General features: G+C 44.2%; 1 protein-coding gene across 6 annotated transcripts in view; it reads right to left on the bottom strand.

Annotated features, from left to right (window-relative positions):
- Positions 1–26415, bottom strand: part of SMYD3 (SET and MYND domain containing 3) — a 764618-nt gene that overhangs the window by 229029 nt on the left and 509174 nt on the right. Inside the window, exon 1 of one of the 6 annotated variants that reach the window (XM_033199077.1) lies at positions 16816–16834. The exons of the other annotated variants lie outside the window; for them this stretch is intronic. The gene's annotated coding sequence lies outside the window, so the exon portion shown is untranslated. Of the gene's footprint in view, positions 1–16815; positions 16835–26415 lie in introns of those variants that run through there. 6 annotated transcript variants of the gene reach the window in all.

The following is a 26415-nucleotide window of genomic DNA, read 5'->3' as shown; positions in this document are numbered from 1 at the left end:
CTCATCTAGGACAGGGTCCAGGCCTTGGTCACTTTGCTGTCCTTGCACATGTGTGGCATGTAGTCAGAAACGCCTCAGGAATGAAGGCAGGAATGGACGTCATCGATTCCACTCCTGTGACTGTGAGATCCCTGAGGGCAGGACCCAAGGCCTACATCAACCCTAGAGCCCAGCACCAGGTAAGAGGCCACACAGAGGACAACGGAAGTCACTGTGTTGGAAGAACATCTGTAGATGTGTTGCTCAGCTCCACCAAGCTAGGGTGGGAGCAGGAATTAAGTGCTTCATTCCAATGTCAAGGTCTGAGTTTGTCTGCTTCCTTTCTGCTTATCACACACGACATGTAGAACAAATTAGGGTGATGCTTCCTCACTGAGGATTTTTGGGAAACCTATTAAACCCAAGGTAGAAAAAATAATTCAAGAACATGACAAATGCAGCTGTCAGTAATTCTGCAACAGGCAGCAAATGCTGAGACATTCGCTTATTCTCTCTGGCTGCGGACGTTGACGGGAGAGCTGCTTTGCAGTCTGGGAAACACATCCCTACTGCAGACCGTATGATATGGATCCTGCCCCACGGCATTGGCATTGTCTAGACTAGCAGTCAACACAGTCCATGGTACCACGGCCACTGTTTTTGTAAATAAAGTTTTGCTGGTACTCGTCCCTGCCTTTCCAGTTATGTGTTGCTTATGGCTGCTTTTGAGCTACAAGACAGAGTAAAGTAGTTTAAGATGGTATCACCCAGAAAGCCTAAATCATTCACTATCTGACCCTTTACAGAAAGGTCTGTTGATCCTAACTTGGAGCATCCCACTATGATTACACTTACAATTAAGCTTGAAGAGGACAGAAACCTTGTTGATCTGGGTCAGACCTAGCTAGACGATGACCTACCTGATTTACAGTAGGTGCTCAATACATCTGCAAAGAATAAACATGAGGCCAAATAAACATTGAGGTTTTATGACAGGTAGTGGCAACAGCACACAGTGCTAAGGGGATGCCCCCTGGGCTAGACCAGGGTCCTGAAGCTCTGCCCTTTTTGAGAGGACGAGGATGTGCCGCTGCTGGGTGTCCCTTGGTTAACTAGCTACCCAAGAGCCCTCTGGGAGCAGCGGGCTGCACAGACAACCAGGACATCTTCATTCTAAGAATTCAATAGCATTGAGCTGTCAGGACAGATTAAACCTAACTCAGAAGAACCTTTCAGAATCCTTTTTCTATGTATATACATTTACATTAGAAATGTTTTAAGGGAATAAACACTTTGCAAAGCGGTTTAAATGTAAAGGTTCCCTTATACAGCTGAACCTAAAACAGCTGTGAGAAACCAAACATTTATCAATACACATGCTCAAGGTACCTAGTGAAAAAAACAGAGTTTTAGATCTAAAAGAAAGAGTCCAATCTATCCTGCCATAACAAAAGCAAAGGAGGAGACAGAAAAGCCAGACGTTTGTGAGGATGATGCTTTCATGTTAATACTGAAAGCATGTGTAAGTTCTGGCTCCAACCAAGTTGTTTACGGTTAGAGTTAAGTAAGAAGAGGTCCTTTAACTTGGGAAATGATCACACAGAACTTGTTGCAGAGAGAAAGAATTCCACACTATTTCTCTTTTTCTATTTTGTCCTCTCAAAGAACTGTTGCTTCCATGCATCAGATCTTCAAACCAGGCTTGGGCAGGAGAGTCTCCCAGCCCTCCCTCCAGTCTAGCTCTGGGTGCAGACCCACGGTCACGGGGACCTTGAGCATGTGGGGTTTTCTTTTTGGAGGGTTTGTAGAAATGTAGCTCTTCACATAATCCAGAGATATCCTCGTTTTAAATTTTTTGGGTAATGCTGAATTCCATCTTTAAAGAGGTGGATGTTTTAATAACACAGTTGTAATATAGTAACATTTCGATTTTTTGAGACAGGATCTTGTTCTGTCACTCAGGCTGGAGTGCGGTAGCACAACCACAGCTCATTGCAGCCTCCACCTCCTGGGCTTAAGTGATCCTCTGGTCTCAGCCTCTGGAGTAACTGGGACCAGAAGCATGCGCCACTGCAGCTGGCTAATCATTTTTTGTAGAGATGCGGTCTCACTATGTTGCCCAGGCTGGTCTCAAACTCCTGTGTTCAAACAATTGTCCTACCTGGGCTTCCCAAAGTGCTGGGAATACAGACGTCAGTCACTACATCTGCCCCACATTTATATTTAAATAGAAGTAACATCCTATAGTCTCAATTTCTGATCAAATTGCAAAACAATCAAAATGTCAGTCTGAGAGCTGATCTAATGCAATAGTAAAGACTCATTTACAGGTGAAATACTTCCATCAAAGAAATCTTAAAACAACATTTTCTAATTCAGGGTTTTTTTTTTTTAACTAATCCCCTTCTAAACCCACTTAATTTGTATTTAATTCATATTCCCAATAATAAAATCAAGGTACTCCAGAAACATTGCCTATTCCACTAAACTGTGTTTACAATATTAACAAAAATCTATTTACGCCATAGAATAAGCAAAAATTCAGACAAGAATTGACTCACTGGATTCGCTTTGAGAACTGTTATATTCCATTGAGAAGTAGGATTTCCTTGTTTCTTTTGTAGCCACACCTTTGGAGATGTGGTCACACATTCTTTACATGAAACAAGAAGCACTTGCCAAGTGGTTCAAATGTAAAGGTTCCTGTCTACAGTTGAACCCAAGACTGCTGTCCCAAACCAAACATTTATCTACACAAATGCTCAAGGTGCTGAGTGAAAAAAAGATTCTTGGATCTCAAAAGTCCAATCTACTCTTCCATAGCAAGGAGCCGGGGTGCTGTATGCTGGTAGATGACTTCCAACACGGTCTTTCCTCCCACGCTCCCAGCTGAGAACACCTCACACTGAAGGTCTCGCACAGACAACATGCCTCGTCTCCCTGGCCTTATTTTGTGGCAGCTTTCGGGACACTGTTTTCAGTTATAACTTTTCAGACTTTCACCCCTCGGGGGTTGTGTTCCCATATCAGAATATAAATGCATTTTCATCAAAAGGAAAGAAAACAGAAAAAGAGAATGACTAGTTACAGCAAATTCATTATTTCCCCTAAAAACCAGACACATCAAAATGCTGCTGCTTTATCCAAATTCTTCACTATATTGAAATCATGAAATGAAACGACAACCAGCTTTCATGACCAGCTAAGAAACGCGTTTGATGAGATCAAAAGTCCAGCACATGGTCCCCTGGGACCCATGACCAGATGCCCACGGCAGATTTTTAAATTGTTTGACTTTTCTTCTTAAAAATCTACGTCCTGCTTTTTCTCTTGTTCATTTCAAACCTCCTGTGTGGAAGTGTTAACAAAATCTAACATCTGTAAATTCTCATATTGGTTTGATGAATCCTTGCTCAAATATTCTCCTCTATTCTGGCTCTAAATGATGTGATCTCAGCAATCTCCTGAAAGTATCCAACGATTAAGGCAAAGATTTAAAAGCCCCGTTGAGTCCACAAACAAACAAAAAGCCCCCAAACACCTCACGACTGAGTCTCCCAACACAGGCTATGATGGAATCATTTCGGTTTTAAGGAATCAGTAGCAAGAAGAACAGTTAGCTCCTGCTAAGAAATGGTCAGGAGAAAGAGTGGAATGAGGGAGAGAATAAAGGTATGTTTCAGCTTAAAACTAATCAGATTCTAGCTCAATTGGAATGCAACATTTCCAAAACCTTAAATGGGTATTTCATTTGAGTAAACTCAGTCAAGTCTACTCTTTTTTTTTTTTTTTTTTTTTTTTTAAGATGGAGTTTCATTCTTGTTGCCCAAGTTGGAGGGCAATGGCGCAGTCTCAGCTCACTGCAACTTCTGCCTCCTGGGTTCAAGCAATTCTCCTGCCTCAGCCTCCTGAGTAACTGGGATTACAGGCACCTGCCACCACACCCGGGTAATTTTTGCATTTTTAGAAATGGGGTTTCACCATGTTGCCCAGGCTGGTCTCAAACTCCTGACGTCAAGTGATCCGTCCACCTTGGCCTGCCCATGTGCTGCGATTACAGGCGTCAGCTACTGTGCCTGGCCCAACCCTACTCTTATCTCAGGATTCAGTGGACAAAACTGCTTCCTGGGTCAAAAAGAAAAATTATGTCATCAGGAGCAAACTCCATCAACCTCACACCATGCACCACAAATCTATTTGTACCTGCGCCCGTAGAAGCACCTCCCTCCTGTGCAAGGGCGTGTGCACTCACCTGGGCCCTGGATCCCACCTCTCCTCTTCATCTAGGACAGGAGCGCTCCCCCTTGAGTGCTCGTGAGAATCACCTGGAAGGTGATTAAAACGCAGGCTGCTGAGCTACACACCCAGAGTTTGTAATTGAGTAATCTGAAGTAAGGACTGGTAATTTACTTTTCTAACAATTTCCAGGTGATGTTTAGACGATCCCAGCGCAGACTGAGAACAACTAATCTAAGACCTGCTACACTGATCATCCTCTCCTCATCCCAGATTTTTGAGTCTCTCCTTTCGTATTGTTTCTTCCCTTAAGCACATAAACATGTTCAAATTTGTCATTTTAAAACATAAACAAAAGTCTCCCTGACCTCACTGGGAATGTAGTGTATTTCCCTTTCCTTCTGTACACATGTAGGTTCTTGAGAATGTTCTCCATACACCACTTCCTTCCAACTTCCCCTTGCTCTGTAATCGATTTGCCCTCTCAACTCTGCTGAATGTGCACATCTCATGACCCCACATGAGCTTAACAGTTTCCAGGCCAATGGATACTTCTTAAAGTCCCTGCCTTACTCTCTGTCCTATCTACCATCGCTCACCTGCCCACACAGCATTCCCTCCTCCCTTGGATTTTATAACGTCTCCCTATCCTGCATCTCTTACCACCTCCTTCACTGCCTCCCTTTTGGTCTCCTTTCCTGGAATATCTGCTTTTCACCATCCCCATAAGTGCTAGGGATCCCTTGGGACCTGTCCTTGGCTCTCATCTTCTCATGCCATACATTTTGCCGGAGAGTTCTCATCCATGCCTGTCTTTCACCTATAATCTATATCCTAACGGCTCTCAAATCTAGACTTCTCTCCTAAACTTCAACTATATAGAATGATCATCAATTAGACAATTCCATTTGTCCAACAGGCCTCTCAAAGTTATCAATGCTTAAAAGTGAACCCATTAATTTCTATCTCGTGCCTGTTCCCCTTCTTTTATTTTTTACCTAACTAAATGGCTCCTCCAACTACTCAGTCATGCAAACCACCTTTACGTCCTTAAGGAAAAACATGTCCTTATGTCTCAAGCACAATCATATCCCAAGTCCCATCCAATCCACCTCTTTATCTCAAATCTGCTCCGTTAATCCCATCTCCAAGACTGTTGCTCCAATTTGGGTCAACATCGTCTCATCTGGACCAATGTAATGTACCCCATTCCGGCCTCTTAAGTTCTCTACTCTGCTGATATAATCTTTCAGTCTTACAGGATAATCCTCTCTGCAGAATGCTTCGATGGCCCCCCATGGCCACTGAAATGGTGTCAGCTCTTCGGCATGCCATTCAGCTTTTAATACTTGGTTCTTCCCTTTCTTAACCGCATTTCTAGTCACCTCCTTCTCATATTTTAAGCTCCAATAATATAAAAAACTAGTTAATGATATCTTTGAATGTGGCATGCTCTCTTACAATGAAAACTTCTATATATTTTATTCCCTCTGGTTGGAAAACTATTGATTAAAATCCCTGCACCAACATGTTCTTCTTTCCAAAACCTTCCCCAGTGTTCTTGACTTTGGACTCCTTTCTGGCTCTTATTCCACTTGAAACTGCCTCCATTAAAGCAATTATCTGTTTCCAAGCCTAACACTGTGCCATTTGAAGGTAAATCCTTGAATCCTTAGTGCTGATAATACCTGGCTCAAAATAGGAGCCCAACTAAAAAGTACTTTTATATAACATATCAGTGATTCTGAACAAGGAACCACCCTCCCCTGGCAGTACAGTAAGCGAGTCTACCAAACATTTTAGGATCGTTTGTAGTGTTTAATTCTCCTCCTACAGAATTTTAGATAACCAACATCACATTTATTTCATCTCAACTTTAACATGTTTAATCTCTTGTTTACTTCATTTCTTCCAGGAATTGAGAGAGGACCCACTAAAATTCAGTTTGGGGATGTTAGGAATCTGTTGAAAGATTTTCTGGAGTTTTCTCATTACAACAGTGTTTCTTTTCTAGTCATTAGAAGAATGAAGGAGCCGAGGGAAGCTGATACTTGGGAGTTTTACATTTTCTGTACCTCAGTTTGTTTTCTGCCATTTCAATAAAAGAGAGCTACTCCCAAATACATTTTTGCTATATGCAACTCTGCTGTTATTCCTGTAGCTGGTCCAAGTTTTTCAGATTACTCACGCAGTCCCCTAGTGAGCCCAGCTGCTTTTATACTATTATGATACCATAAACAAAATTATATAAAATTTTAAGGCCAGTAGTAAATGCCTCAATTAGCTGACTGGAACATGTAGCATTTGGGCATTTTCATGGTCTTCAGTGAAGGTTTTACTGCCCTGAAAAGCCCACCCTGCACATTATCTAAGAACAGAAAGTCTCCACTCTCGGTTGTTCCAGCATAAAGGTGACCCACCCACGCCCACATGCAAGGCTGGCAAGAATGGGTCATCGTCAAAGAGAATATGCTAAGTGCATTGAAACAGGCTGTGTACGACCTTCATCAAGCTTCAGGTAAAGCCGCGCCTTACAAGTAGTTTTAAAGAGAACTGGTAGAGGTAGATACAGCAAATGAACATGTATTTCAGAATCAAGAGACAAATGTAAGTAGAACTTGATGAACATATTTGCATTTTATGTAAATGTCAAGGTAAATATTGTGGAACAACTTAGCTCTCTGCTGGAGAGTAGACCTCATTTCACATGAGTCATCACTTGTGGATGGATAGGAAAACGCTGACAGATCTACACGAGATAAAACAGATCGCAGCAGTCTTGGAATCAACACACTTTTATGATGAAACCAACTCATATTCATGCCTCCAGATACAGCTTCGGCTTGAAGCCAAGTTGAAGAACGTCCAAATATTCTTGAAAAATCCAGATGTTCCCGTAATCAGCCACTGATCAATTTCCCAAGAGAAAAGAACTTAAACAAGGATGGGAAATTCCAAGATGTTGACTATCCAGAGGATATCTGCATCCAGAGAAACGTCACACTCAGACCACAGGAAGCTCTAGCTCTACTGTTCACTGATGTAGTCAGATGTCTAGAACTTTATGCCAGTATCTAGCCCCCACATACCATTACTGTTTCAGAGATAAATTAGCAAACACCAAAAATTAGAGGTAAAAAAGATCTAGAAAACAAATAATTGAAAAGAACTAAAGAAGCCAGAGCCAGGGAAGTTTAACAATCATTAGTAACAGGTGATAGCCATTGAAACTTTTCTATGTTCTTTTGGCTTCACGCTAAAACTTCGTTTTCTTAACTTATCCCTCACAACGATTTTTAATTTAAATTGATTATTCCCACTTTATAAATATGAAAACTAAGGCTTAGCAATATTAAGAGATTTACCCAAGGCATATGACTTATCAACAGTGGAGACGGAATTTGAACTCAGTCTTTCTGATTCCAAAGTTCCATCACTTAAGCACCACACCAGAGCCTGGAGCAAAGGCTCATGGGTGACCCCAGTCTTAAACATCTGAGGGTTTGTAATATGGAAGGCAGAAGAGATTGGTTGTATTCTAAAGCAGGAGTTCTCCAAACCTGTTTGTACTAGAGAATCATCTCTGACACTTAAAAAGAAAAAAGAAAATCACAGCGTTTAAGGTCCTACTCACAGATTCTGCTTCCGTTGATCTGGCACAGAGGCCAGAAAACTATTTTTATAATGCTCTGCTGGGTTTGAGAATCACTGCTCTATACCTCAGAACTAGAATAAATGCAGAGGAATTACTAGGAGGCAGGTTTGGCTTTACATTATTAAACAAACAGACAAACCAAACCAAACACACCCACACACCCCCCGCCACCCACACACCAGTCCTAACCACAGGGCTACACAAGCCTCCCCCGCCCAGTCATAACCAACAGAGCTTCCCAAATGGAGCTGTAGCTGCCTCCTCAAGCGCCACGATATAATGGAGAGAACCCAGTCTCTGGAAACAGAGGCTGCCGCTTGCAGTTCCGGTTCAGCCATTCTTAGGTGTGTAGCTTTGGTCAAGTTATTTTCTCTGAGTCTTGGTTTGCTCAACTGGAAATTATTGGAGAACACTTACCTCAAGTAACTGTTAAGAATTAGAGACAATTGGCCGGGCGCGGTGGCTCAAGCCTGTAATCCCAGCACTTTGGGAGGCCGAGACGGGCGGATCACGAGGTCAGGAGATCGAGACCATCCTGGCTAATACGGTGAAACCCCGTCTCTACTAAAAAATACAAAAAAAAACTAGCCGGGCGTGGTGGCGGGCGCCTGTAGTCCCAGCTACTCGGGAGGCTGAGGCAGGAGAATGGCGTGAACCCGGGAGGCGGAGCTTGCAGTGAGCTGAGATCCGGCCACTGCACCCCAGCCTGGGCGACAGAGTGAGACTCCGTCTCAAAAAAAAAAAAAAAAAAAAAAAGAATTAGAGACAATTAGGTAAAATTCAAAGAACCATGTCTGATGTGGCACCTGCCCACTTGAAATGTAACCATCTTCTTCTGTAGCTTCTGTAACAAGCCTCTGTCCGTGGACAGCGTGGGCCGCCTCTACAGCACGCCTTCCCCTTATTCCCACCATTGTCCCACCCACTGACGTGGCCATGCCCTATTGGCTTCAAGCCCAGGTTTTAGCAATGGGCTCTGATGTCCTAATCCAATTAGCCCACACCTGGCCCCCTTGCCCCAGCCACAGGCTGTGACCAGAGCCCAGGCCAATCAGCAAATTGTGTTCCCCTGGCAGAGACCAGCTTGGGAGGAGGCTGAGTATGTGTCCAAAATCAGAATGAACTCAAAGACTTTTGTTTGACACTAGGAGAAAAGGGAGTATCTCCTCTTCCAGAATGTATGACACGTCAGCCTGAGGGCTGACACTCAGCAGCCATTCTGCTACCAAGAGCCTTTATCAAACTATGTCTGAAGCCCGGGCCATCTCCATATTTTTGAGATCTGTGAACCAATAAATTCCCCTTATCATATTATTTAAGCCTTGTGGTTGTTTTTCTATGGCCAAGGTTGAACACACTGTAACTTATCCAGAATCCCTTGGCTGGGAGTGGTGAGATGTAACCACTTCGATCATTTCTAACTTTATGATTCCATGACTTCTTAGACTTTATACAATTAATACCTGTCTTCACATTTACAACGCTTCTGATGACTGGGTTCTGCAGCCTGGAACATCCTGTTCCCCTTTCTCTTCCTAAGAAATCCTGCTCACCTTTTAGGGCCCAGCTGAAATGGCTCCACTGCTGCAAGATCCTTGAAGAAGAATCAGTTAATCCATCTTGCTGGGCACTCTCCCAGCACTTGACTTTCCTCTCTTAGCCTTAATTTCACTGTGTCCTCCCCAGGGCGTCCCGAAGGAACCAGCCCTGCCAACAATCTTGAATTTCAGTCCAGTGGGACTCATGTTGGACTTCTGACCTACAGCGCTGTAAGATAACACAAGTGTGGTTTTTAAAGCCACTGAGTTTGTGGTAATTTGTTATGACAGAAACAGAAAGGGAGTGCACTGACTTTCCTGCACCAGTGACCACTAACTGGTATCTACACTAGTCCCTTTTCAAACAGTAGGGCTGTTTAAAAAAATTGTTATGTTTATCAGACATGAAGCATAATAAGAAGTCATAATCATAAGTTGAAGTCAATTAGAAAAAAGAAAATATTAAAATTTACCAGAAATCCAAATGAGAAAAATTCAGTATCAAACATTCCTCTTATATTCACAAAACAGACCTGAATACATACATACTTTAACTAAAATGATTTCTTTTCTATATGTGGAAAAAATGTACTTATTCATTAATTCAACACATAATTTACAGAGCCTCTCCCACCTGCTAGGCACTGTGAAGAATCCTGAGTGTTTCCTGCCTTCAAGATGCTTGCCATCTATCTGAGCCAGGGCAGGTGTGGAAAAACTTTTCACATTAGTTCATTAATGCTAAAATAGGAAATAGGAATAGAGCCACAGCTTAAAGGTATGTCATTATAGACAGAGATACCAGCAGAGAACTAAGCCATGTGCATTTGTTATCGGTTTCTGAGCAGCTGAAAGCAACCAGCTAAATTACTTCACAGTTCTGAGGGTCAGGAATCCAGGAGTGTCTTAGCTGCATGGTTCTGCCTCAGGGTGTTTCAGAAGGTTGCAGTCAAACTGTCAGCTGGAGCCACAGTCAACACAAAGGCGGACAAAGGCTGGGGCATCTAAGCTCACTCCTGTGGCTGCTGGCAAACCTCAGTCACTGCCCGGCTGTGTGCCAGGGGCTTGGGTTACTTGCCAGGAGGGCTTCCCCTTAGAGCTGCTACAAGAAGGCAGGTGACTTCTTCCCTAGTGACCTGAGAGAGAGATTCTGACCAAAACAGAAGCCAATGTGTTTTACAACTGAATCTCAGAAATGGCCTGCCATCATTTCTATCATGTTCTATTGGCCACACACACCAACTGTGATACAATGTGGGAGGGGAGTACCCAAGGGTGTGAACCTCGGGAGGCAGGAATCATTGGGATCAGGTTGAAGCCTGACTACCACGCCACGTTATTCCAAAACATTTCAACAAAGGAACCATGTAGTAAACTAAGCATGGTTCTAGAATGGCGGTCATGGGCCCTGGAGTAGTCATGGGTTGGCTACTCTCCAATGTATCAAGGCCTCAGTTTCCATAGCTGCAAAATGACAACGGAGTCCCAACTATTAATAAAACATTGGGAGGCAGGAGGGCCGCTGCCTCCACACTAAACCTTTACTGGGTGGTCATCATGTTCCAGACACTGTTGGAAGGTTACACCCTTATTAACTCACTTCCTTCTCATTATAACCCTCTGAGGTGTGTAAGAGCTGAGAAGACTGAAGCAAAGAGGGTTCATCCATTTGCCAAAGCCTCACCATTAATAAGAGGTAGTCAGGATTTGAACCTAAATGGTGTGGCATCTAAATCCCCATTATAACCCACTGTACTCTCTAACAGAGGGTATGGAAATAAAGCAAGTCAGTAAACTATGTATAAAATCAGCAGCAATACTAAACTTTAAAAGAAGAAACCACATTTTAAAATTTGGTTAAAAAATACACAGGAGTCAAGCATGGCGGTGCTCACCTATAACTGCAGCTACTAGAGAGGCTGAGGTGGGAGGATCACTTGAGCCCACGAGTTCAAGACCAGGCTGGGCAACATAGCAAGACCTTGTCTCAAAAAAATAGATAGATAGATAGATAGATAGATAGATAGATATTCCATTTACATGAGGGACCTAGAGTGGTCAAACTTATAAAGACAGAGGGATGGATGCTAGGGCTGGGGGAATAGGGAATGGGGAGTTAATATTTAATGGGTACAGCATTTTAGTTTGAGATACTGAAAAAGTTCTGGGGATGGATGGTGGTGATGGTTTCACAACAGTGTGAATCTATTTAATGTCATTGAACTATATACTTATTTTTAATTGGTTATATAATTTGATTTAAATGGTCAATTTTATGTTATGTATGTTTTACCACCATAAGAAGAAGACATTAAACTACAATATCTGATATTCCATCCAGGGGCTTCCTCAAAATGGAAAATCCCCATGGTTAATCGTTTCAGATTAGAAAATCGTAGAAAATCAGCTTAGAAAATCGTTTCGTTCTAAGGTGCAGAAAGGAATCCAAAAGGACTTGTCTTCTCTGGTTGGTCCATCATCTTTCTCTCAACTTCTTTTCATTACAAAAATAAAATAAAATATCAGAAGAGCTCCCGTTACTCTTCTCTCTCCCAAGTCACGTAAGTAGCAATTTTTAAGTGCATTCCATCCCTAAAGCCAGAAAAATCTGCCCACACAGGGTGCGTCACAGCATAAACATTAGGAACTACCCTCATTATTTCTACCCTTCCTCTGATGTGCCCTGTGTGTTTCAAGAGTCAACAAAATGAAAGTGAAGGCATCAGCTGAGAGGGACACTGGGCTTTCGGCAAAGGGACACACGATGAGGTTACTGTTGTCCATATGTCGGACGGCCAGAGACGCTGTGGGAGTTACTCTCTCCAGAGGCCAGCACCTTGGATCTATATGCTGGTCTGTCCATGTGTTGGACGGCTAGAGACGCTGTGGGAGTTACTCTCTCTAGGATCTATATGCTGGTCTGTCCATATGTCGGACGGCCAGAGACGCTGTGGGAGTTATTCTCTCCAGAGGTCAGCACCTTGGATCTACCTCCTGGTCCTGCCCTCACCCTCTGAAATAAGCATTTTCTCACAGGACATCAAGGAGCTGTGGGGGCTCCAAGCATTTTCCTCACCACCCTGGTCATCTCCCACATTTCGGAGGAAAGTTATACTTCCACTGGGCCTTTGCTTGCCTCATCTCAGAAACGGGGGAGGGCCTACTCATAAAATGACTTTTTATGCCCTTAATTAAGAGCATATGTTTAATTTACCACTCTTAATATCCATCTATATACAGATCACAGTACTAGGTGGTATGAAGTGAGACTGAGAAAGTAAGAGATGAAGAAACTTAAAAAAAAAAAAAGAAGAAAGAAAGCCGTAAAAAGGACACAGGTAAAATCTAACCTTCGGCTGGGCACAGGGGCTCACACCTGTAATCCCAGCACTTTTGGAAGCCGAGGCAGGTGGATCACAAGGTCAAGAGATGGAGACCATTCTGGCCAACATGGTAAAACCCCGTCTTTACTAAAAATACACAAATTAGCTGGGGGTGGTAGCACACGCCTGTAGTCCAAGCTACTCGGGAGGTGGAGGTTGCAGTGAGCCGAGATCGCGCCACTGCACTCCAGCCTGGTGACACAGCAAGACTCCATCTCAAAAAAAAAGAAAAAGAAAATCTAACCTTTGAAAAATTGAATGATTAAGACACGTGAATAAATAAAACACCACTCACCTAGATGTTTTTAATGTCCACTAAACAAGTTGTCATGCTTGTTAAAGCTACAGACCACAGGTGGCTTCACAAACCTCAGCACAACCTGAGAAGCAGCCCGGTGCTACACAGAAGCCACCGGACTGGAGTAGAAACAAGAGGTCCAAACTCTGAATTTCGCATTAATTCATTTATTGTTTATGATGACGTCCACCCATATGACAAGTATTTAGCCTACGTCTGTTTCTACACCTGAGAAATGGAGAATAGTAACAAATGCCTGAGGTTGCTCTGAGGATGAAACAGGTAATTTATGCCAACGTGTTTGGTAAATATTTACAGATGATACAATTATGAGCTGTAGGGCTGGATGATATTTCAAGATATCAATTTGTGCTCTTCTCTTTGCATTGCCTCTTCCTTTTTCTCTTTTTCTCCCACAGATCAGACTCTGCTCGGTGCCTCGGGGGAGGCATGTAGCAGTAGAGAAAGCAGAAACTACCTGCAAAATCTGGGATGCAGTAGGGAGTGGGGGAGAGACTAAAGCAGCCCGAAGGTCTGACGGAGCAGGGGCCTAGGCCCCAATTCTAAGCAGGGCTGCCCCCCAAAAGCCCAACTTCCCCAGGAGGGGGATTTGGACAGACAGAGACACAAGCAACTCCTGAGTCCTGTGTATGGTCAGGATGCATCAGAGAGCCGCCAGGCCTGCACGGGGGGCAGGCTAAGAGAGCCGTGCGCCTAACAGCTTGGTCCTGGGGATGAGCCCAGAACACTGAGAGGGGAGATTAAGTTTTCCACACACCAGTGGAAAGAGAATCAGGGCCAGAAATTGGGCAGATTTATAGAAAAAGAAGCGAAACGTTATTTTTTGGGACTGAGTTTTATACCCATTATAAATATGTAACTTCCCAACACCTAAAATCTTTCTGGCAGTTAACAATGAATTCCCAATGTAAGAAATGGTTCTTGTTTAACTTTATAAATACATATTGTAAGCCATCTTCTCTGACTAAAAAGACTACAGATTGTGCTTGTCTAATGAAATTGTGAAATGATTTTCTATATGTCGCCAGCCACACAGAGGATGCTAAATGAAAAGCTGTTGGCCGATGGGTGACAAATTGTCCAGGGCAGCTCATAACTTCCCTAGACTCTTGCGATCAATGGCACACACCCGCCAACCAGTGGGCTGGGATTAGGGGTATAGTGTGTTGTGATGAATGGAGCTTTTCTCCATGCAATGCTAATGGGTTTATATAGAACAGAATTCATGCTACAGGTGTTATTTTAAACACTGTGCTCTAATAACCACTTGAAAATTGAACAAATACATACATACTCATTAGGCCAGGACCTTATCTATCAAGTTACCGACTGCATTCCCAGGGCCTAGCAGAGTACTAGGCACAGAGTAAAAATTCAGTAACTATCTGGTGAGTGTTAACTCACAGAAGACACAACACTGCCTCTACCTTCACCTCTGAAATGCAAAGTAGAGGTGTAACTCCAACAAATAAAGCCAAGCCCAGTATTTAAAAGCCCAAAACAAATCAAGTGCAACACACAGAACAAGAGCTGGCGAGCTTTGCAGTGTCCCTGTCCAAACCAGGGACACCTACAGAAACCCAGAAAGTTCAAAGCCTATGGGAGGGGAATGTGGGAGAGGGAGAGGGACTGACCGACCAGCCCCGGCTTTATGCTTCCTCTAGCTCCTCCTCTTCTTTAGCAAGATGCCTCTGTGCTTTCCGTGAAGAAGTTGGCTCCAGAACACGACCTGCATCTCAGGGAAGTTCTGATTTATGAATTGGCACCGAGGCGTCGCCACTGGTGTGGAACACCACGGCGTTTGTGTCTAGAGTACGTGCATATGCTGCGTTTTTCCGCAGGTGCCTCGCAGTCTGCTCTGGCTCTTAGGACTCAGTTCAGGGCATGGGTTTTAATTAATGAAATGAAACACTGGCCCTATAATGAGACACTTAGTGAATGTATTTACCGATGCCAGATATGGGGAGCCCCTTTAGGGAGAGAAGCAAAAGGAACAGGAGAAAAAGATCGATTTGTTAAAAGACACTCAAAGCAACTGCATGTTAATCTAAGACACTGGGGACGTCATCTGGGGGGTGGTCCCCGGAAAATCAACTTCATTGTGAAATGAGAAGTATGAGCATCTTTCTTTTGACTGAAATTCATTGAACGTCTATCGAGCTGCTACCTTAGCACTCTTGCTGCTGGAAGACACGCAAGATCTCCTTCCTCCTCAAGACGCATTTGATCGACATTATTTGATAGACCTTATTAAGAAAAACTATTTTTTGGCTAGCAATGCACTTTCACCTCACATGATTTCACTTCATCTGAGCTGTGAATCCGCAGTGGCAGGGATTCTCTCCCCTGAGGAAAACCAAGATGTGGGCTGGCTAGCTGGGGTAGGGTGGCGGGAGGCAGTGCTGTGCAGGAAAGGACTTCCTCCAGGCCAGCAGGCTATGCAGCAGCACACAGGAGCAAGCTCTGCGCCCACTGTCACGATTCCCAACCTTCCCCAGACCCCAGCATCTCCACCACCACCAGGGAAACGAGACACAGTCACGGCAGCCGACAGCACTTTAGGACAAAGGGGGAAGGACAAAGGCAGGAGGTGAGGCTGGTCAGGGAGTGATCAGAACTGCTGGGAGAAAGACCAGCCATTGCTAAGTGTGTCTTCAAGCCCTAAACTTCCCCGGAGAGATCACAGCTTTCTCTGGCAGACGCTCAGACAAGAGGTCATGGATAGGCACTCTTCTGGCAATGCCCAGACAAACCAACCTCCCTCTGATTCCACTGAGAGGTTTGACAATCACACAGTCTGTAGACAAGGAAATTCAATGCGTGGCATTCCTCCAGGGAAAATGCTGTGCTGGACCAGGGCCAGGGCCTGCCAACACCTGTGAGCAGACGAATTCCAAAATGTGCAGTCACAGGCTGGCTCCTCTGAGGCTCAGCTCGCAGTGTTTCATCAAAAGAAATAAAGATAAGGAAGTATCTTCCTGCTAACAGCCCTTCTTCGGTGGCACCCCACTCATCTCTTACCCACCCTTGGGAAGGGAATGGAGATCATTCACCCTGGGTAAAAAGTACAATGAAACTTCATTTTCTGAGCTCCCAGAGGTTTTGGAACCTACGGAGACATGATTCTTGCTGAATAAATAATTCTAAGTCAGTGACCTGACTAGGGACTCATGTCTGAAACACAGCTTGATTCCTCAATTTTCAAGTGTTCCTCCTTTTATTTACGAGCCAATATTTCCATGTGACAACCACATGCCCATCCCGTTAGGAGGGCTATTACAAAAGAAATGAACAGTAAATACTGGTGAGGACGCAGAGAAACTGGAATCCCTGGGCATTGCTGGTGGGGATGAAACTCCTGCAGCTGCTGTGGAAAGCAGTCTGGAGGCTCCTGAAAAAGTTAAACTCCCAAACGATCCAGCAACTCCGCTTCTAGGTACATGCCCAAAGGAAGCGAAAGCAGCGGCTCAGCAGATACTTGCGCACCCACGTTCACAGAACGTGACTCCATTTCCAAACCACGGAAACGACCCAGGCGTCCACCATCGGATGAACAGAAAAAACATGGTGTAGACACAAAACCTTACTTTGCCATAAAAAGGAAAGGAATTCTAATAATGCTACGGCGTGGAGGAACCTTGAAGAGATTATGGTAAGGGAAAGGAGCCGGACACAAAAGGACAAATACTGTGTGATTCCACTTACGCGAGGTTCCTCGAGTGGCCAGATTCACAGAGACACAAAACAGATTGGTGGTGTCAAGGGTTGAGGTGAAAGGAGAGTGGATGAGGATTGCTTAATGGGGTAGGAATTTCTCTGAGGTGATGAAAAACTTAGAAATAGATATGGTGCACAACCTGTGAATGTAATTAATAGAATGTAATTAGTATCACTGAATCATAGACTTAGAGATCATTCAAATCACAAGTTTTATGTTAAATACATTTTACCACCAAGAAAAGCCACAAAAACAACCCAACATGAAACCAAACGGTAGAGAAGAAAGCGAGGTGGAAATCAAAAAAAAAAAAAAAAAAAAGAGCTTAAGAAATAAAAGGGAAAGATTGCAAAAAGCACACAGAATAATTACGTTAGCAATGCTGCTATATTAACTACATGTATGTAGTATTTCCTCTGTGCCAGGAATTGTTTGGGGTGCTATACATATAACAACTTGTATAACCTTCCATGGGAACCCCTTGATGTAGGTTTTTATTACTATCCTCATTTTAAAGTTAATAATTCTGAAAAACAGCAAGGTTAAGTATCTTGCCCAAGATCACAGAGCAAGACAGTGGCGAAGCCTAGATTGACAGCCAGAAAATCTTGACCCAGAATCTATGTTTTTAAACAACTAGCTGGTTGCCAGTATAAAAGACCTAAGAGTGGGTCAAAAGAAGAAAAAAAGAAAGAAAGAAAGAAAAAGGAGGTTAAGGATAGGGATGTATAAACAATTACATGTTACCTAAAGCAAGAGACAGAGAAAGAGAGATAAAGACTAATGAAACGAACATACTGCATTCTTATTTCAAAAGTCAAATATTAATTATTCAATAAATAGTACAGGGTACTACTGATCTTTTAGGCTCACCCAAGTCTCTCCCAGAAAACAAACAATAAAGCAGAAAGAGCACGGAACTTGAGGTTATAAAATCTGGTTTTAAATCCTGGCTCAATGACTTACTTTGCTTACTTCTTCATTTAGCAAGTATGTAACGAGTGCCAGCTGGGCACCAGGGAACGTGCTGGCTAGTTCACTCAAGGTTTTGAATCCTAGTTCCTCTTTTATAAAATTGGAATAAAATACCTACTTTACAGGGTTGTTAAGAAAGCTAAATGAGATATGGCTGTCTTGTCTCCTGGTTTACACTTGGTAATGGCTGACTGAAGATGTTTTCTCTTGCCTAATTTCTCAGAATAAAATTCGTGATGATGATAAGATATATAAATCATGTGGCTTGGGTTTTCAATGGAGGCATTGTGACTGCCAGGCTGTAGACAAATAGACACAGCTACTTGGCTCCTTGTGCCCCACCCTCTTTCTTACCCTTAAGCTGCCAAGATGATGACACATGGCAGGACACCGATAAGTGTCAGTTTTTTTCTGTTCTTCCCAGAAGGGGTGGGAAGAGACAACAGAAAGGAGAACGGAAAAGGAGAGAGGAGAAAAAAGGAACATGGAAGAAAAAGAAACCAGAATGTGAAGATGGAGACAGGATACTACTTCCTTCCCTTCTCTCCCAGTGGGGTAGAAAGGTCTGTGGTCTGTAGGGGGCTCCCACCTTCCATTTCTCTCTAGAATGTCCCATAGCATCAACCATGTGCCTAAACCAAAAATGACACAAACCTTCACCAGACTCTAAAAAGCCCCTATGGACCACACAGGACTTGTCTCTGCTTCCCCCTCCCCTGGACACCACCATTCACAGAGTTCAATGACGACCTTTCATCTTGCAGCATGGCCAAAACAGTTATTAAGGAGTTCTATTTCTAGGGTGCTCAGTAATTAAGATAACAGAGACTAAAATACAAGGCCTGCAACACTTACATCATCACTGGAGATTCGCTGAGTTCATCTTGTCAAGTAAACTGTAAGATGCTGGAAGACAGAGGACATATCTAACAGAACATATCCATCAGTGAGTGTTTGCTAAAGCCACATCTTGACTGAGGACACATACAGTGTTTGGAAACAAAAAGATCACATTTCTACATTCCACATAGATCAAAAGTCTAGCTAACTTAGAGACTGCTTTACTTCATGCGAGTAAGGTTTGACTTATTTTCTAAAGTTCCATGATGATAAGAAAAAGCTCACCAATAAACAGCCCATTTACACCACTTCACTCAAGTCTGGGGAAATAAGGCCGGGGTCCTGCGCCTCTGGCGAGGAGGGAAACTAGACTGATGCAAATGATACTCTAAGGTCAACAGACAGAACCATATTTAGGATCCCATCAGGCTAGTTCCAAACGCTGCCTTCCCACCTATTCGCCTGAAGTTCCTTGTAATCTGTTAGTGTGAATTAAATGACATCTCGGAAAGTGTTGCTTCTGACTAGTGAGAAAGTTTTATGTCAACAGAAGATGAATTGCTCCAAGGAGAAAAATATGCCAGGCAAGTCCACACACGTCTGCCCACCTACCAGTACGACTGCCACAGGCACTTCCTCCTCTTGCCAACCCATCTTCAACCTTACACGGTGCAGATGTGTGCGAAAGTTTCTCCTTGCTCCAGGTACTATGGAAGAGACAGTGTCTGGCTTCATCCTGGAAGCCACGGGATATGTGGCATCCACCATGTTTTGGAGATGGGCCGTTTTTACATTAGCCACCCTTACCAAAACCTAAGAAGCATGGCTGCTTCTCATCATGTGGTCGCTGGCTCTGCGAGCTGTGGTTTGAAGAACGGAGACAATAATAATCCTATACATAAATGACTAACATTTTATGGGGAAGACAGAAAATAGTTTAAATGTTTTCCATGATCCTCTTTTTGAACTACAAATGATAGTCACACAGGGGTCATTTCCCCGGCTGATAATTTTCAGAATTGCAGATCCTACACTAAATAACATTCACAGATGGTTCCTGTCTTTGAATACCAGTGCTCTCCCTCTTGGGAGCTGGCAGCTACTCAGAAGTGAGCATTAAACTGGCCAGAAAGAGATCCTGGGATCCTCTGGATCTCTCTTTTCTTTGTTCAAAATAAGAGATTTTGACAGATTCTCTGGCCGCTGTCTTCCAGCTCTGGTTTCCAGCTCTGCTTCTAGGCGATCCCCATGAGATCACAGATACTTTGTATACTTTGCACATCCACCACTGTAACTGCAGAGTCCCTATCTTCCTTATGATTGTATTTACTAGAACCAAACCCATCATTTTTGAGACATCGCCAAATTCACTGTAGGAACAAGTCATGAGTCCACTGAGAAGCGCGTGCCAGCTGTGAGGAGACTCCAGCCTGACGGGCAAGATGACCACCTCCTTCTTTTTTTTTCCTTTTTTTTGAGACTGAGTCTCGCTCTGTCACCCAGGCTGGAGTGCAGTGGCACCATCTCGGTTCACTGCAACCTCCGCCTCCCGGGTTTACGCCATTCTCCTGCCTCAGCCTCCCGAGTAGCTGGGACTACAGGCGCCCACCACTACACCCAGCTAATTTTTTTGTATTTTTAGTAGAGATGGGGTTTCATTATGTTAGCCAGGATGGTCTCAATCTCCTGACCTTGTGATCTGCCCGCCTCAGCCTCCCAAAGTGCTGGGATGACAGGCGTGAGCCACCGCGCCTGGCCTATTATTATTTTTTAGAGGCGGGGTCCTGCTCTGTCACCCAGCCTGGAGTGCAGTGGTGCAACCATGCCTCACTGCAGCCTCAACCTCCTAGGCTCAGTGATCCTTCCTCCTCCATCTCCCAGAGTGCTGGGATGACAGGCATGAGCCACCGCGCCCGGCCGATGACTACCTGCTTTTGAAGTAGTTCCCAATCCATCATTCGGCCTCGCTGCATGGCTCACATGGAAACATCTCAGTTTACCACCGCACGATGTAAGTGCGTCCTACACTCATCAAAGAGAAAAGAAGTCTGAAGGATAAGGCGGAGAAGAGAAAGGTTATAGGTAGGAGGATTGGTGGGCAGCCAAGAAGAATAGGATGGAAGAGGTAGAGGGAAAGAGGCAAAGAAAAGCCAAGTGAAGACGTGCAGGCACAAAGAAGAACTGAACCCAGAACGAGAAAGGTGAAAAACTCTATTATTCCATGGCGCTCCAGTTCACACTTCATTAGGCTTTGGAGGATCCCAGCAGAAGGTTCTCATCTGCTTCTCAAAACCTCTGGCGGGGGCAGCAGGTGCATCTACGCGACCACAGCGCCATCTAGTGGAGAGTGGGACTTACCATGACCTAAGCGAACTCTTAGGACTAATTCCATATTGCAACAATTCCAGGCAATAAATACAGGTGACAGAATGTCCTGAGGAATACGCACACCTGAAGTTCACACATTTTTATGTCCTATGGATTATCTCCTCTCAGAACAAGTGTAGAGTAGCTTTACAGTCCACATACTGAAAGATTCCATCCCCATTCCATTTTTTATTTCTTCCCACCCTATTTTGAACAGCTCAGCTATCAACCAAATTTTCAATAAGAAATACATCGCCTTTAGGTATACCTTTTTCAGCAATGAAAAACTACCTTACTTTTATTCTAATGATATCTATTTTGAGCGTCTCTTTAAATTACATATAGATCAATGTCATGAAGCACTAAATTTATAATACGTAAGATAAATATCTCACACATCTAGTCATTAAACACTAATATGTATTTTTGTTGCCTTTCTTTCTCCATGGTTTTCCTATGTAATTCTCTTAAGAACAAATATAATACAGTCGTGTAAATCTCAGTGATTTATTACACAAGTGATGATCCTAGGGAATACTGGGACCCATGACATGGGCTCCACAATGTTACTCTGTTACATAAGCTCAGGTATGAGGTCCGGGAAGCCACAGAGCGTGGGAGCAAAACCACGTGCTTTGGCTCAGACCTCGACTGGAATTCGGGCACCACCACTTACTAAGTGACCTTCTCCAGCCTGTCTCCTATCTGTAAAACGGGAATGAGCCTACCGACTTCATAGGATTGCTGTGAGGACTACATGGAAATAGGTATGCAAAATGGCCAGCACAGTGCTAACATGTAGAACGTGCTCAGTATGTATTAACTATCTCTCTACTGCCCAGTCCCTAAGAGATCTACCAGAGAAAGAATTCTCATTTTTAGTCAAGCTACCAAATAAGACTCCTCATTTCTGATTTATTTTATAAAAATGCAAAAAAGAGAGAGAAGAAAAGCCTTCCAAGATTCTGATACCACTCACCCCAGTTTTCACTTGAAAGTCAACCCATTAATGAGCACCAGGGTGAAGATGGAATTCTGCCAGCCACAGGACCTGCAAGAGCCCACAACACACTTGACTCCCATTCATGTGCACTACAATCCTGTGGGTTAAAGGGCCATAAAAGTTGTCCTGGTTTTTCTTATACTTCAAAGGAAGCAGTTTAATGGCCATGAATTACAGCCTCCCGATTACACTGTAACTATGAAACACAACTGTTCTGGTATGATTTCCAGTCTGGCTCCCTCACCAAAGGAACTTCAAGGTAAGAATTTAAACAAAATAACCTTTCCAGGCTTTCATCCAGCTTCCTCATGCAAGAGACTCTATCCTTGGGAACCCAGAGAATGTATGAGCACACAAAGGGTTACGTAGGGTTGAGGCCAGAAAGAGGGTGGTCTGGAGCGTTGTGTTGAGGCAGGGCAACCCAGAAAATGCAGGGCACTGTTCCCTGGGGAGGCCGATAAGCTACGGACACCATAAGAAATAAAAGAATGGGGATAATATATATATATATATATATATTTTTTTTTTTTGAGAGAGAGGATCTCACTCTGTCACCCAGGTTGGAGAGCAGTGGTGCAATCACGACTCACTGCAGCCTCGACCTCCTCGGACTCAGGTATCCTCCCACCTCAGCCTCCTGAGGAGCTGGGACTACAGGCGTGCACCAACATGCCGGGCTAATTTTTTTGTATTTTTTTCTAGAGATGGGGTTTCTCCATGTTTTCCTGGCTGGTCTCAAACTCCTGGGCTCAGACCATCTGCCATCTCGGCCTCCGAAAGTGCTGGTATTATAGGCATGAGCCACTGGGACTGGCCTAATTTTAACATTTTAAGGGGGAAACATCACATTAAGAATGCTGGTTAAAAAGAAAAACCTCAAAAATGTGGGCTCTGCCTCTCTGACTGCCATTGCTTAATTAGCCAAATACAGCAAGCCAAAACTATTTCCATTGCCCTATGACTCAGTAGACAAGTATAAATCTTTCTCACAGCAGCAAAGCAAATGCTTACAGCCGGAAGGCAACCACATATGGTGGGGCCAACACTGTACTCGGACTGGATTTGATTTTCAGTCCTGGTTTCTCAATTAACAAGCTCTCTGACCTTGGGCAACTTCCCTGAGCACTGGTTTGCTCATCTAAAACGGGGATAGTCACCTGTCTCTATAAAGGGCTACCATTAACTTAGACGATGTGAGGATAAGTAAATCAAAACTTCCTTGGTATGCCTATTCCTCATCTCAGCCGGAACACAGCAGGACCGAGGAAACAGGCCCGGTTTTCTGCAGAGTCATATGGGCATAGTTTAAGCACGTGTAGGGGCATCCTTATAGTGATGTTATAAAAGCAAAACACAAGCGTCTGCTTCCTGCAGAATCCTTCACAATAGAGAATCCTATGAAAACTGCGAAGGAGATAAAGAAAGAAAAAGTGGGGGAAGCCAGGTCCTTCAAACCTCCCGTCAGTAGTCACTCTTACTCATGACCAGACGTCGTCACTGAATGCAGGGCCCCTGTCAGAACCAGCACACATATGGAGCCGCCGTTAGAGGCCAGAACACATCTCTTGACATTTAAAGATGTTCATCTTTAGTTGGCCTCCATATGAGATGTGGAGTTTGAGAACCTAATTGTTCCCAAGCTCTGTGAATGGGTTTTATAGACTCCAAAGACAGCTAGATATTGAAAGGGTGAAAGGAAGGAGAAAAGGCAGGATCTTGACGTTTGGGAATCAATTCTACTATGCTGTTTTAAGATTGGTTTTAAAAATTACAGATGGTGGTTTGATGTTTGTGTGAAAAGCACAACCACGTCCTGATGGCTAAAAGAAATCTAACTTATATGTCATGGTCTCCCAAAGCCCCAAAGTGGATTTTAAAGTTGTTAAAGTAAAAATCTACTTCGTAGGAAGAGTCCGCCTTTCTAGTCTACCTTAAAACTGATGAGTGAGTTGGAGGGGCTGGGATGTCGGAGGGGCTGGGGTGTCGGAGGGGCTGGGGTGTCGGAGGGGCTGGGGTGTCGGAGGGGCTAGGGTGTTGGAACGTCCGGGGTGGAACAGGGCAGACACAGGTGATGAGGAACAGTCCAGGGATGTTCAGGCTGGACCCACCGAGGTTCCTCTTCCTACCAAAGGGAAACTGGCATGTGCTCCCCGTTTCCCAGATGGAACTCCTGGGTGATAATGTGAGAGGCCCTTACCGCACATCTGTCTTTCCTCACATATTTACAAAGTTTGGGACAAAACTGGAAAGTGATACACGGCCCTGTATAATTCCAACTTACTCTCAAAAGATTTTTTTAAAAAACTAAAAAATAAAAGGAAATCACCTATAGCCTTCCCAATGTGTGAATAAAGAGACAATTTAAAAGCCATCAAGTGCCAAATACTGACCTGTCTCACATAACAAAATGCCCTGTCTTTCAGCCCACTGAGAACAGAGGGCCACACACCACAGGGAGGAGAGCTGTCTCGGAAGGAGCCCTCCACACAGACCCCACAGCTACATTAACTGTACTTAACGGAATCATGAATACATCATCGCAGGGCTATTGAAGACTCCATAACAAACAAGATCAAGGAGCCCGGAGCCTCTAAAACCTGAAAAACAATTAGCACTATGAAATCTAAGAGCAGACACAGCCAGAGCTTGAGAAAAGGCATGGACAGGAGCTGGACTGCTCATTCCTGCTCATTCCTCCCTTCCTTCCTGTTACACGGTTACGTTCTGAGGTGCTGCTGAGCGGGGCTTCCTCTCCTGGGCCAGAACTGAGGCTAAGGCCCGAAGCTGAGGACAGAAAGCGATCAACTCCCCACGTTCTAAAGAGGCTGTTGGAGAAGCGGCCACAACTGGGACCTGACACCCTCCTCCAGGGATTATCGCGCAGCACTCTGCTACCAGTCCCACAGGACCACACCTTGTCCTTCCCAGTCCGTAGAAAGCAAGACTCTGAAGCGAGTGAGTTTGTCTTTGGCCTTGTGGGAGGTTTCTAGTCAAGAGGGAAACTGATGCCATGCAGGACGGGATAAGGTGCTTTCTCTTCCCAGAGGGAAAGATTTGGGTGCCTCACGAAAGGGAGTCTGGGGTCAGCTCCCTGGTTGATGGTCTACTTGCAGAGCCAAATCTCTGATCTCACCTTAATAAATGAGATTCATTCACCTGGCACTCTGGGTTTCATGTAGGTGGAGAGGTGGAAGAGTTAGGGGAATAAAAGGAGATGAAAGGACTGAAGAAAAGGCAGAAGAAGGCCAGGCATGGCGGCTCACATCTGTAATCCCAGTATTTCGGGAGGTCTAGGTGGGCGGATCACTTGAGTCCAGGAGTTTGAGACCAACCTGGGCAACACGGTGAAACCCCATTCTACCAAAAATACAAAAAGCAAAATTAGCCAGGCACGGTGGCAAATGTCTGTAGTCCCAGTTACTCGGGAGGCTGAGTTGGGAGGATCACGTGAGCCTGGGAGGTTGAGGCTGCAGTAAGCCCTGATCACACCACGGCACTCCAGCCTGGGAAACACAGCCAGACCCTGACTGAAAAAGAAAAGGCAGAAGGATATGACCAAAAATATACTGTGGGGCAATCTGTCCTCAGACGCGGGACACAGGATTAAATGCAATATACTGTGGGGCAATCTGTCCTCAGACGCGGGACACAGGATTAAATGCAATATACTGTGGGGCAATCTGTCCTCAGACGCGGGACACAGGATTAAATGCAATATACTGTGGGGCAATCTGTCCTCAGACGCGGGACACAGGATTAAATGCAATATACTGTGGGGCAATCTGTCCTCAGACGCGGGACACAGGATTAAATGCATTAGAAAAGAACCAACCTGAAATAGATAAAAATGACAGTAATCAGTCAGTTAACAATCCATTCCCCATGGATCATAAGGCTGTGATTTTTACACACACACACAAAAAGTGTTTAAGTCATAGTCCCTACCACAGGAGCAACAGAGTGATGCCAAAGAAAGACTAGTGTCCTAGGATGATGGCCATCTGGAGGAGGTCCTAATGGTATCACAAGCTATGTGACAAAAATGAAGTCCCTTCATTTCTCGCAGCCTTTCCTTACCTGTAAACAGGGCAAGAATGGAAGGCTGAAATAGTCAGAGGTTCCAAACCTCAATGGTAATGAAGAAACATGACCTGTGTATAGTGTTCAGAAAGACCTTAGGGAAATGGTGCCCTTATCCACAAACGCTCAGAGCCTGTGTTGGACAAACAGCAGTTACCACTTGCCTGTGATGTCTAAGGGCTCTCGACACATCCTATAACTCTATGTAAACAAGAAATAAAGGTGGGCCTCACTGAAAGCAGTCCTCTCAGCAGAGGACTGGCTTAGCCTGAGTTTCTGGGAGGGGAGCCGCCCTCTGGGCTTCCCCTCCCTCAGCCCATTA

This window comes from Trachypithecus francoisi, unplaced genomic scaffold (genome assembly GCF_009764315.1).
Source record: "Trachypithecus francoisi isolate TF-2019V2 unplaced genomic scaffold, Tfra_2.0 Lachesis_group5, whole genome shotgun sequence".
In the NCBI taxonomy this organism is placed as follows: Eukaryota; Metazoa; Chordata; class Mammalia; order Primates; family Cercopithecidae; genus Trachypithecus; species Trachypithecus francoisi.
This window is presented reverse-complemented; position numbering and strand designations above follow the sequence as displayed.